Raw genomic sequence first — 13,779 nt, forward strand, 5'->3', positions numbered from 1 at the left:
ATTGTAACTTCTAGTTCATACTATTTGAGTCTCCATTGTGTATCTGGCTTTCAGCTAACTCCAAAGGGAACTTCAGGGTAAACTCTTATATGTGACTTCAGAACTGTCAGTCTTCCCATGGGCCCTGTGACAAAGATAGCTGCAAATCCTTTCATCAAGACAAAGTCTATGCCTTCTCTCACCAAATGTAGGTGGACTCTCAGTGTTTTTGTTTTTAAGATTTTATTTTACAGAGAGAGACAAGAGAGACACAGTGAGAGAGGGAATATAAGCAGGGGGAGTGGGAGGGGAAAATCAGGCTTCTGGCCCAATAGGGAGACAGACGCGGGGCTTGATCCCATAGGAGCATGACCTGAGCTGAAGGCAGACACTTAACGACTGAGCCACCCAGGCACCCTGGACTCTGACCAAGAGAATGTGTTGTAAGTGACTCTGTGCCAGTGTCCTGCCCATGTCTTATACTGGCAGCTTCCTTTCCTATCTTTTGGAGCATCTGCCCTTGTAACCCTGAGTATTCATGTAAGATGTTTGACTACTCTGCTGGAGAGGCTTCTGGAGAGTCTCCAGGAGTGCACCAAAAGGAGGTAGAGGGCAGGTCAGGTGTCGGGCATGTGAGTGAAGCTAGCCTGGACCCTCCAGCTCAGTCCAGCTGCCAGCTGAGTATCAGTGAGTGGCCCCAGTCAATGCTACTTAGAGTCTGGGTAGCAGAGTGGTTCCCTTGATGGTGAAGTAGCAGCAGGCCTGATTCAGGGAGTGCTAAATATCCTCAGAAATGCATTCTGTGGCTTTCGGATGCTCCTGCGAACTTAGAAGGTAAATTGGAATGTGACTGAAAGTTGATGAGAAAGGCACTTAGATGGCTCAGTCGCTTAAGCATCTGACTTGGGCTCAGGTTATAATCTCACAATCCTGGGAACAGAAAAGAAAGTTGCAGAGATCTCTTATTCCCTCCATGATTACCTACCTTTTTATTAATGGCTAGATACCACCTGCAGAACACATTGTCTTAAAAGTGTTTTTGTTAGAAAGCAAACTGAACATTAGGGGAAACTTCATATTAGTTTCCATATTATTTTTCTTAATTGCTAACTAATAACTAATAAATTAGTTAAATAACTAACATACCCCAAGTTTAGTGATTTTAAATTAATCTCAATCTCTTAAAATTCGCTATGGAGTGAAGAAAAAGTTTAAAGAAATTTGGCAATCTTCTATTTTTGAACAGGTACTGTGGTATATTAAAGATGGTCATAATATCTTTGTAACTCTTCCTGTGAGAGGTAAAATCTAAGTCCCCTCTTCTTGACTTTAGTGACCTGCTTGACCAATAGAATGCAACAGAGTAACCTCCTGAGACTTCTGAGGCTGGCTTATCAAAAGCCTTGCACTTTCCATTCAGACAAATTGGAATGTCTTCTTGAGAGGTCAGTCACCATGTTGAGAAGTTTAACTACCAGCAGAATATTAGGACTATAAGGGTGCCCAAGCTAACCATTTAGAGAAGCCACATGGGGGAAGGGCAGAGAAGATGAAGGGAAAAAATAGGCCAGATCATCTCCTAGCTCTTCTTGCCAACCCTCAGCCTGGGCAGCAGCCTGGGCACTCCTTCTTTACCAGGAGTAAAGAAGCCTTCAGATGACTCCAGCTATGGTTATGATTTGCCTACAGTTTTATGAGTTACATTAAACAAGAATTACCCAGCTGAACCCATCAGCCTCCAGAACTATAAGAGAAAATAATAAATGATTGTATTAAGCTGCTAAATTTTGGGGTAGGTTGTTATACAGAAATACAAACCTGGAACTGGTATCATATCATACATAGTTTCTTATACATGTAGCCTAACAATCTAAATCCAGTCATAATACTTGGCAAGAAAAATGTGAATCATCCTAGAGAAACTTTTGATTCAGTATGATACTCTTCTGCTATAAAATGAATTTCAAGAGAAATGAGACATTTCACATATTGGTACAAAATAGAAAACATCTTTAGGGACATGAGGTTTACTCCAAAGTTATATTTTAAAAATAAAATCCAATTATTTTAAGTAGTGAGTAGGGTGTATATCACAGAGTGAGCAATGTACTTTCTAGACCCACACGAGTCTTTGGAGACTGAAATTACATTATATAGAACAGTATTTCTAAAAATTAAAGTACAATATTTGTCATTTCTCTCAACAGCTACTATATAGGGTTTTAAGAACTAGGGTAGAGTTTATTTAGAAATAGATTGTTTAGTGAAGAAATTATGTTTCTGTCCTACATTGAAAAACTCAAGTTAATATGTTTCTTTTGGTCTCAAGTTTTTAGAATTTCTCATGCTGCAGAATTAAAGTCAGAACTCTGTGTTAGCTTTTATTTGAAATTTTACATTTGTAGGGAGATAAAAAAAAAACCCACCTGGTTTTAGGAAAAGACAAAATGTAATTCCCGTGTGTCAACAAGGGTTGGAAAATATTCTGCCAACCTTCTGAATGATTTAGTGATGACCAACCAGATGAAAAGTTCTGCCAAAAAAAAGGCTTACTCGATCAATCTGTATATTTTACTCTTCCGTTTGTTTCATTACTTTTGAATGCCATTTTTTCCCCTTAAAAGTCTTTCATGTTTCTTATTCCAATTTTATTGTAGGTTTAAAAACGATTCATTTTTTGGGATAGATTCACTCATAGTGGGTAAGGGACAGTCAAGGGTAGGTGGAGAGAGACAGGTAGGGGGCGACATGACTAAGGTCATGCAGTGGGCTAAGTAACCAGGATCACTGAAATCCCAGATGTGGAGAAATGTTATAGGCAAATCCAGCTTGTTTGCTCTAAATATGGATGAGATATTTTCATATTTACAAATCCACTTTGTTTGTCTTAAACGTTATAGACAAAGTATTTACCAAGTTCCCTGGTCAGTTTTCTATAAAAGACTGACCATAAAAGCCTTCAATGGCAACCCATTTGGGACCCCTTCCTACTTTAGTAGAGCTCCTTTTCTTTCCTTTCTGTTCTCTCCTTCACTTACTAAACTTTCCCTTCACCCTTTTGTTGGCGAGATTCATTCTTCAACTCTGTGAGACAAGCACCCTACTACCCTTCACTGAGAATCGCCAAGTATATGTAGGTATATTTTTACAAAACGAATGCAGAAACTAACATTTCTTAATTTGAAAATCACTGATTCTAATTATATTTATGTTCCATCTCCATCCTGACTTAACTTGCACTGGAACTTGCTATTGCCTTGAACAGTTTTCTTTAAATTCCCCCATGGCATCTCCTGGTTGTTTCTCTAACTGGGATACTAAGTGATTAAATCATTTTATTTACTTATTTTAGGGAAACATAAGAAAGGGGATTATGAAAATCAATTTGATGCATCATCCTAAAAAGAAATTCTTTTTTTGCTAGAGTAGAAGAAAAACAGAGGAGATACATGATAGTACAACCAACTTTATTACATTACATGTTTTGATTGTAAAAAATTTTGCAAATAAGAACCACCTGGAAATCTTGATTTATGACCAGGCCCGTTACTGCTGATCATTGCATATAAGCTGCTACTCTATTTTGACCATTCAAATCATTCCTCTACACAATGGGCTGGCAACTATATGGTCAATACAGTCCATTAAGGTATATTTGCTTATGCTGTGAGAGTTTTTGTATTTGGCTTTTCAGTCTGAATTTACAATTAAGAAACATGTGTATTTCTTGAGCATATTTATGCAATTTGAGTAAATTATTACCAAACTCACCAAATGATTCTTTTAAACATTTCAACTAATTATAAAATTACAACACAAAATGGGTTAGGCTTAAATTTCCAGTTCTCTTCACATCTCTGAATTTAAGTTAGAACCCCACGGAGCAGCGTTCTAAAACCGTATCATTGCATGTGAGTTGTGCTCAACATCATCTTAATACTTTGTACTAAGGGATTTTATAAATGATCAGACTCATGAACTTCATTGCAGGGTTTACTGTGGAGATTTTTTTTTTCCTTTGAGGATGTGTTTCAACATATTTCACATTGTCATTTTTATGAGGGCCTACAGGACAAATTTTTCTCCGGTCTTAGAACTAGAATAAACATGCTTGTCCTAGGTAGCTGATTTGCTTTTTTTGCCTTATGAGTACTGTGAAAAACAGACTTCATTGTAATTTTCTTCTTATGCTATGTTCCTAGGATGCCTAGAGCCAAATGTGTGACCACCTTTAGTGGAGACGATGGATCTCTTATGTTTACTTCACTCCCAGCTCCATCTGCTTTTCTAAATGTATTTTCCCTTGTTTCACTTTCCTCCCGAATTTTAAATTTATTTTACCTTGTTATACAGTATGTGCCTTTGTTCTATACCTCAAATGTCTTCTGGAGCATGAAAATAACCTAATAAATCATACATTTTTTTTCCCACATAGCAAGTTGTTGTAAAATTACTTACTTTATCAGTCTTTCTCTTTTTTGCTTTATGGAGCCTGGGCTAGATAAGGTAATTAAAGCTAGCTAACATAACAAATGATCCCAAAATGTTAATGGCTTACTACGATAAAGATTTTTTTTTTTTCTCACTCTATGACAGTCTGAATCAGATGTTCAGCATGTGATCTTCCACATGGTAATTCAAGACATCATCCTCTTGTGCTCCACTCAGTCCTCTGGACTGACCCTGCTTGCCACCATGCGAAGAAAGAGAAAGTAGAGGCTCACACACAATTGTTCGGTAGGTCAGAAGCACTGCTTATACCCAAATGCTATTTTCCGAATCAGTCATGTGCTACCACCTAGATGCAGGGGCTCTGAGGACTTGAGATGTCTGTGTGTCCTAGAGGAAATCAGAAGTGGTTTGGCTGCACATATAACGGCCTCTCTGTGGAGACCTAGATTCTTGCTGAAATCTGAGAGAGTGCCTCCATAAGAATTCAATTCCAGGGGTTATATATACTCTCAGAACTTTGCTAAAATGGTTGTAAATTGTCATAATTGTTCTAGAATTTCTTGTTCTTGCACATGTCCTCAGAGGTCCACACTCCAGGCAATATATTACCCAGAATCAGACTGATATGGATTCAAATTCACAATCTACCCATCTTTCAAATGGGGCAATATAGTTATCTACTTTATGTGGCTACAAGAAGGGTTAACTGAAATATTTGTTGCCTCAAAGTGTTACATTAGCAAATCCCTGTGACTCTCCATATGTCACTTTTTAATTAAGTTTTTTTCAACGGTCTGGAGTATGTAGGTCTGAAATACAACAAAGTTAATGCTCTATAGAATGTAAGCTCTCTGAGGGCAGCAAATTTTGTTTTTTTCTTATCCCTTATGTATCTATCCTAAGAATCCTTCATAGAGACACTCCTTGAAGTGTTGGCTGAAAACAATGGACACATTATGTCGCAGTTTCAATTTAAATACAAATACTATGTTTTGAGTGTGAGATTACGATTTAGTTTTTAAAATCCACATAACTGAAGCATTAGTAATGTGCAATAAAATATGTCTATTTTGACAGACTGTTTAATGAGTTTGATCACTATATACACTTGTTAACCAGCGCCACGATTAAGATATAGAACATCTCAATCACCCATAATTTACTTTTAGCAATGAAATAATTCTTTAAGAGGATTGACTTGTTAATTGCCTCTGAGCACCCTGACCTTTGATGCCTGGATATTCTTATTTAAAACCAAAACAGCACTCAGTCCCATTAATTTGGCTCTTCTGCAAAGTTTTTTCAACAGGGGACCACTTACATTATAGGCTAGATAATTTTTTGTTGAGGGTAATGTCCTGCATTAGAGGATGCTTAGCTACATTTCTGCCATCTACCCACTAGATTCTAGTAGCCCTTCCCCTCCCAAGTTGTGATGACCAAATTTGTCCGCAGATGTTACCAAAGGTGCCCTCTGCTGGCAAAATTGTTCCAGTTGAAAACCCTGTTCTATGGCTAACATAGACTTGGTGTGAGCCAATCCTTCTGCACTCACTGAGATCCACCTGCAGAACTGCAATGACTCACCCTTCTCAACGAGGGAAAGGCCAACCGCCTTAGGATTGTGTGGTCTGCTGGCAGACTGCCCACTCTCTTTTTTGTCAACAGAGTGTGCTACCTACTGCCTGTAGTGTTGAACATTTATAAGCTTCCATTGATCCTCCTTTCTGCTCCACACTGCGTGGAGGGCAGATGGAAGTGATATTAACGCTTGCTTTTGTTTTATTCCTGTCTTGTGAATCTGTGTTCTCTGAGAGCCACTCATTTAGAAGGTAATGAACCCATCCTTAGTTCTACCTTTAAAATAGACAATTAGTTTTTAATTAAATGAACATGTGTGCTTAGCACTGTATCTGGCAAGTAGCAATGCTCAATACATAGCAGATATTATCATTACTTCCATACCACTGTTTGTCTGTGCTATTTCCCCTCTTGTGGGATCACTCCTACCTTCCTCATACTTGCTGCACTGTCTCTGTTTGTATCAGCTTTGGTATTAAGGTTGCAAAATTTGTGCTCATATGTCCCAGCGATAACCTTGCCAAGCCACCCATGTCATCAAGGCACTCCTACCCTCCTGGCCTCTTGGGTCACTGATCACACACATTCCCCAGCTCTTCATTGAACATTTTAGAAAATCAGTTCCTTAGGGAATTCTATCATCATTTGACTGGGAAGGAAGTTCTTTCTTGACTGGTGCCATGAGGAAGACCATCCTCTGAAGGAAAAACCCCAGACATTCTATCTCTAACAGTTTCCTAGTTTTCTCACTGTTCTTGACTGGAAGAGCTACAGAGTTCTGTTATCAGGCCTCATGCACTTTTTGACTAACAAGGGTAAACAGAGCATCAGATTAAAAACATCTACTACAGTTCATTACAGACAAATAACATAACGGTTAAAAAGAAAATATAAACTTAAAATGTGAGAGAGAATACCTCTCTTACCAAATGAGGACATCAGAATATCATTCATTTATCGTGAGGAGAAGAACCTGAATCATGCAGGAAACCTTGAGTGAGAGGACTACTGAAGTGTAGGTTATTATTATTATTACTGTATTATCTGTAGATGTATAGGTTATTACCAATTTGGGAAAGTTTTGAAGTCATTGCTGAACAAGTCTGAATTTTATATTGTCATGCCATAGCTATCAGCATTAACATGTCTTTTGACACTCAGTATTCAGGGATGCAAGATCTAAAATCCTTAGTACTCAACCTATTGTATCACCTGGTATTTTCCAAAGTCTTCTCAGAAACTCATGAGCTGAATGGAGGAGGTTTTTTTTTTTTTTTTCCCTCTTTCTCTTTGCATTCCTGCTATAGAAATCCTACCATGAAGGAAAGAAACGATGGGAGAGAGCAGAGTTAAAGGTAATTTATGTTAATAAAAAACAGGGGATGAATTAAAAGTTATTTTCCCAGGACACAGTTTTTTACTATGTGAAGTGAAATAACTGATGTGAATTATATCTGTTGTACCTGAGTTTTTGCGTCCGAGAGACCACCAAGGAGCCAACACCGAAGCAATCACTTGAGGGTTTATTTGACAAGCTTAAGCTTGGGCCCAAGTATACCCGACGCAGTGGAGTAGGGACTTGGACCCCGAGCTTAGTTAAGGCAGGGATATTTATGGATTCTTGTTACTATCGCAGGGTGGGGGTCCTTAGAACTAAAGTAGGGTGGGGCTTCCTGGAACTAAAGTAATGTAGGGTAAAGTCCAGCCCTTGGGCACAGGGATCTGAGATGGCTGTACTTACGCTAAAGGCTAAACCTGAGGTGGGGTGGCCTTGATTTTTCTCTGCCTCCACAATATCCACTTCTCAGAGCAGTCCTGTGCATACATTGGGGAAGCAGACAAACCTGACTACAGTGGAATAAAAAAAATCCCAGTACTTTCCCATCATTCTCAAAAGGATGGTAAAATTTTTGTTTCTAAACTTAGAGACAAAGGCTTAGATACACATAAAGAACAGATGTAAGAATTTGACTTAAATTCACAATCCAAGAACTTTCTAGGAAAGTTGGGGGAGGGCAGTGTTGATTCCTGGAAGCAGCAAGGGATTAAAGAGAATGGTTAGATCAACGGGCAAGATGTTATCAAACATATACCTAACTGCATAATTTTGTTCCGTATAAGATATTTCCCTTTCTCTCTCTCTTTCATGGGAACTGTGAGAATTTGGTGGAAATATACAGATCCAATGTTAAAATCATTTTGCAACTTTAAATGATTTGTAATTCTAGGAAAGGAATGACAGAACCAGGAGTTAAAGATTAAGGACACCAAATTAAAATATATCAGGAAAATAACATGCTAGATTCCAAAGTTTGAATCATAAAAACTAAAAAGGTCTAACAAGGTCATTTGATAATGATACTAAGAGACAAAGTTCGCATTCCTTTCCCTTTTAGATGCCAAACTGGTCATCTTCTTTTTGAAAGCAATGCACTCCGCCTTCTGTACCCAACCTGATTTCTGTCAATGCTGCCATCATTGAAGATGGCAATAAGCTCCCCTATGAAGTCATAAAAGCACTACGGACAGTGTGTGTAAAAGTGAAGGTGTTAAGTTGGCACAACTCCTTCCCGCACCACAAATCTACTCTTCCTCCCAATTTTCTTTTCATTGATGTCATTTCATTTGCTAGTCATCCCAGTCCAGAATCTGAGACTTGTCTTTGAACTTCTTTTTCTCTCTTTCCAAGGGGCTTGGCATTTAACAGGATAGGGTGAAAAGAAATAAAAACCCAGAATGTTTTAAATATGTACAAGCAGGAAGGGTCTAGACACCGAGGTGAAAACTTTTTCCCTCCTCCATGCACACAGAGCTGCTCAGTGTTGCAGTGCTGATTGTTTTACGTGAGTATCTCAGGGATGACAATAGCTGGTTATTTCTCTCTAAGTGGAAGGATGAAAGAAAAATGCGCCCTCTGCATTGCTCTATGAAAGTTAAAAAGCTTACACTTGACTTTCTAGCCTCTGATTTCAAGGTCACACCTGGTTCTATATGCGCACAGCATCTACATTAAATACAACTCTTAGGTAGAAAAATGGTGCCCTTAGTTAAGTTTTTTTAAAAGATTTTATTTATTAATTTGAGACAGTGAATGAGAGAGAGAGAACAAGGCTGGGGTGGGAAGTGCAGAGGGAGTGGGAGAAACAGACATCTCACTGAGAGGGGAGCCCCACATGGGGCTTGATCCTGGGGCTCCAAGACCATGACATGAACCAAAGGCTGACACTTAACCTCCTGAGCCACTCAGTTGTCCCAGTCTTTTAATTTCTGCTCTACTCCTGTTCCTTCCACACTCTGACTCTTCCCTTCTGCCTGTTCTTCTCCAGTACTCAAGAAACACACTCTCTCTGGGAAAAATGGGCTTTCATGAGATCTAAAATTAATATCTTTTAAAAAATAAACACTTGACATTATATGGGAATGCTAATGTCTCGAAGACTTTGCAAGTTAGCAAGAATCAAAGCCTAACCAAAAAGAAATGATGCTTCTACAGAGAATTTCAGACAACAGGAAGAAGAGGAAGATTGTTTGTTGTGTTTAATTAGGACAGGCTATTATGGATGAAATTTAAGATATTCAGGTGATTTCTGTACCATGTACATTTTATGAAGTCATGGAAGTTTCTAGATGAGTTTCTTTCCTAGGCATGTGTGCAACTATATAATTTACATATTATATCTTAGATTACAATTTTTCTTGGTATTTGAAATTCGCATATTCAGGAATAATTTTTAAGTAACAGTTTCAATTCTTCCATATTGGTAGAAAGGTATGTTCAACTTGAAAATATAAGAAAACATGCTCTATTGTATTAATTTTTCACAAAATTTTATCATTCTTGGCAATATTAATTCCTTTTTATCCCTTTCAAGCATATTAATGTACAAATATAATTTCAAAGAGAAATTTAAGGTGTTAGTGATTCTATTTGTGCATGTAGTACACAATGTTAGATGGTATATGATTTTTATTAATGTGGCAATTAAGATCATAAATAATGCAAGGAAAATTTGGATATGTCAGAAAAAACAGATGCAAAAATTTTAAAATCAATTTTTCAAGAAAATGCTATATCATATCTTTAAGAATGTGTGTATATTAAGCTTGGTTATAGTATACAAGATGATTTTAAGGAAATAATCTTCAAATATCAAAAAGTAACCACAAGTCTTTTCCTTGTGAAATATTCAGATAACTGACACAAGGAAATAGATTGTGGCACAAGCCTTAATGCTCCATTTGACTTCACTTTGGTGCTTGTAGCGATAAGCATATTATGAATTTTTAAAAGAATTTACAGGGACGTCTGGGTGGCTCAGGTCATGATCCCAGGGTTCTGGGTTGGAGTACCACACTGGGCTCCTTGCTCAGCAGAGAGCCTGCTTCTTCCTCTGCCTGCCTCTCTCCCTGCTTGTGAGCTCACTGTCTCTCTAGTATATAAATAAATAGAATCTTTAGAAAAGAAGATAATTTACAAAATAATGAACAAAAATTAAATCTAAAAACTCATTTCGAAAGAGGAAGTGATCAAACAATGCAAAACAGTAGATTTTTCTTAAATAGGATACAATAATTTGAGACATTTACTCATAACTAGGTATTTGTAAAATGGGAGTATATAGCACTTACCTTTTAGCATTACCTAAAATTTCAGGTAAGCATTACCTAATTTTCAGGTATGGCTTTTCTTTGAAAAACAATTGGTGTATCAGAAACCAGTGCTACAGGTTTTAAGTTTGTTGATTTTCAGTTGCTAAGAAAAAAAGGATATGTTGCTTAAACTTGTTTGCCCCTTCTTAAATTTTATTAACAAAAATTTAAAAAATTTTAATAAAGAACAGATGTAAGAATTTGACTTAAATTCACAATCCAAGAACTTTCTAGAAGGCAAGATTACCTAGGAAAGTTTTTGTTACCTAGGACGTGTTTTGTGTACTTGAAAATAAGATAGGCTGACAGGTGCTTCAGTACCAAAAAAGAATAAAGTATGAAATTTTATTTTATTTATTAGCCTCATATTTTGTTTATTTAAAACAAACATTTATTTCCTTAAGTATGAGTAACTCTTTTTAAAAGAAAGAGATGGATTAAGTTATTAAAACATGAGTGGACTAAAGAAAAATTTCCCAAATTGTGTATATTTAAAAAATCAATTCCATTATGTTCATTAAATGTATACTGGTTTTAGGCAACACAGTGAGAACAGAGGTAATTTCAGGGCTTTTTTGAAGTTTATTCTTTTGCAGCAGAAGGTAGAAGAGAATGTTTTGTAAGATGTTCAACATTTAATTACTAAATTCTGATTTTTACTAATCAATACTTTTAGCCAATTGAATTAAAATGCTTATTTTATATTGTATAGTACACGGAACATATCCGAACTAATAAAAAATGTAAATGAAGCAAAGAAAATAGCTAATATTACCTTAGCATTCTCATTCTTTTTTTTTTTTTAAGATTTTATTTATTTATTTGACATACAGAGATCACAAGTAGGCAGAGAGGCAGGCAGAGAGAGAGGAGGAAGCGGGCTCCCCGCTGAGCAGAGAGCCTGATACAGGGCTCGATCCCAGGACCCTAGGATCATGACCTGAGCCGAAGGCAGAGGCTTTAACCCACTGAGCCACCCAGGCACCCCTCTCCTTCTTTTTTTTTTTACTAGCACATTAAAAAATGCCAAATTTGCTGTCTGGGAATATTCTTGCCTATGTATGCATAAATGGTACCAGAAATCATAAAGAATGATGGATGTTTTATTGGATTTTAATTACAGCTGTGTGTAACTTTGAACTATAAAATAATCTAGAGAGTTTAAGCAAAAAATTAACTACAGGAAGAAAAGCAGAATTTTTGTTAGTAGGAACATGTTTTATCTGCCAGCAATGCAGATTTCAGATTTTCTTGCTGATTATTAAATTCTGTCTTATAAGGATAAAAGAGAAATGGATGTGAAGATACAAGCTACAGCCAAAAGGAACTTCCAAATTGGTGAGACCACTAGTCCTCCCAGCCCAGTAGTCTGTCCCCGATAATGAAACCCAATCACTCTATAGGAAGGCACGAATGTGGTTTTTAAACATCAGGGTCTGCACGGATGTCATAATGAAATTTTATTCTGGGGTTACATCTAACTTCTCTGGGTATAATGAAACAGTTGTTTACTGTTTGGGATGGTTTTTTTATGTATCAATATCTCACTGGAACAGAATTTGGTATTTGGAAGTGAGGTGCTGCCATTGCTTTTGGGATCAGGCAGTGCCTTCCTGCGTGTGTTTCTGTTGTCACATGGCATTCTTCCTCTGTGTGTGGGTGTGTACCCAAATTTCCCTCTTTTTTAAAAAATATTTTTATTTATTTATTTGAAAGAGAGAATGGGAGAGAGAGAGCATGAGAGGGCAGAGAGTCAGAGGGAGAAGCAGATTCCCTGCCGAGCAGGGAGCCCGATAGGGGACTTGATCCCTGGACTCCAGGATCATGACCCGAGCTGAAGGTAGTCACCCAACAAACTGAGCCACCCAGGGACCCAAATTTCCCTCTTTTTAAAAGGAAATCAGTTGTAGTAGTCTCAGCCTAATGGCCTCATCTTAACTTGACTACACCTGCAAAGACCTTATTTCCAAATAAGGTCATATTCACAGGTACCGGGATGTCAATCTATTTGGGAGGCACAGTTTAAGCCATAAAAATGGAACACCAGGAAAGTGGAGGGGATCTGGCCAGGGCACCAACAGCACTGACTTCAACAGGTGTCTAAATTCTCAGTTTCCTCCTGCCTTTGGTTTTTAGATATACCAAGTTACTGACATACTAAACCATTTTCAGATTCCAATCTTCATGTCTTTGCCTATTGTTGCCTAAACCATGTATGTCCCTGGCATCCACTCCTTAGTAAAAGTGTCCTCACTTTAAGAAACACTGTTGTATCCTGACAGCAGCCTTCCTTAACCTCCCAGCATCTATACCGATCACTCATTCCATTCCAGATGAGCTTGTTCATTAATTCATTCAAAACATTTTAATGCATATAATGTGGTACAGTGCTAGATACAGTGCTAGGTATAGCTATCTGCTAGATACAGATACAGACCTAGGCTCGGAGGTAGTGTACAGCCAGGTAGAGTACACAAAATATAAATAATTATAACAAAGTTCAATAAGTGATAAGGTAATCATAACATGCTGTGGTTACCAAAAGAAAGAACATCAAGCCTCAGCAGCGCTGAGATAAAAGGTATGACACTAGGCAGAAAGATCTTGACACAAGAAAGATTTACATTTTAAATGGAAAAAAAAAGTTCCAAATCAGTCTTTTAATAAAACACCTATGTTGGACTCTATAAATGTTCTCTACTAGTTGTTTAATTATTTTGTTAATTCAGTCATTGAATCATTCTTTAAATTCTACAGTTATTTCTGGAACGAGGCACTGAGTTAAGTTCTGCTACACGTATGTCTGAGCTGTTTTAAAACAAACAGTAAGTATAGGTAATGGAATAAAACATACTTACTGTCTTTAAAGTTAGTGTAGCTACTTTGTATTTTGAATTGTTGATAGACCTGTATTTATCTACAATTGATTAGTTCCCTAGAAAAAATTTTGTAAATCTGTAATTTATATATCTTAGAGTAGTCCATAAATACACTAGAGGTAATTTCCCTAAACAGACATTTTAGAATGCCTGCAATTAGAGTTACAAGTGATGACTGTCTGCAATAGTAATTTTCTTGTCTTAATGGCAATAAGCTGCTCATTATTTTTAAAAAAGT

This window comes from Mustela nivalis, assembly GCF_964662115.1.
Source record: "Mustela nivalis genome assembly, chromosome: 3".
NCBI classification, from domain to species: Eukaryota; Metazoa; Chordata; class Mammalia; order Carnivora; family Mustelidae; genus Mustela; species Mustela nivalis.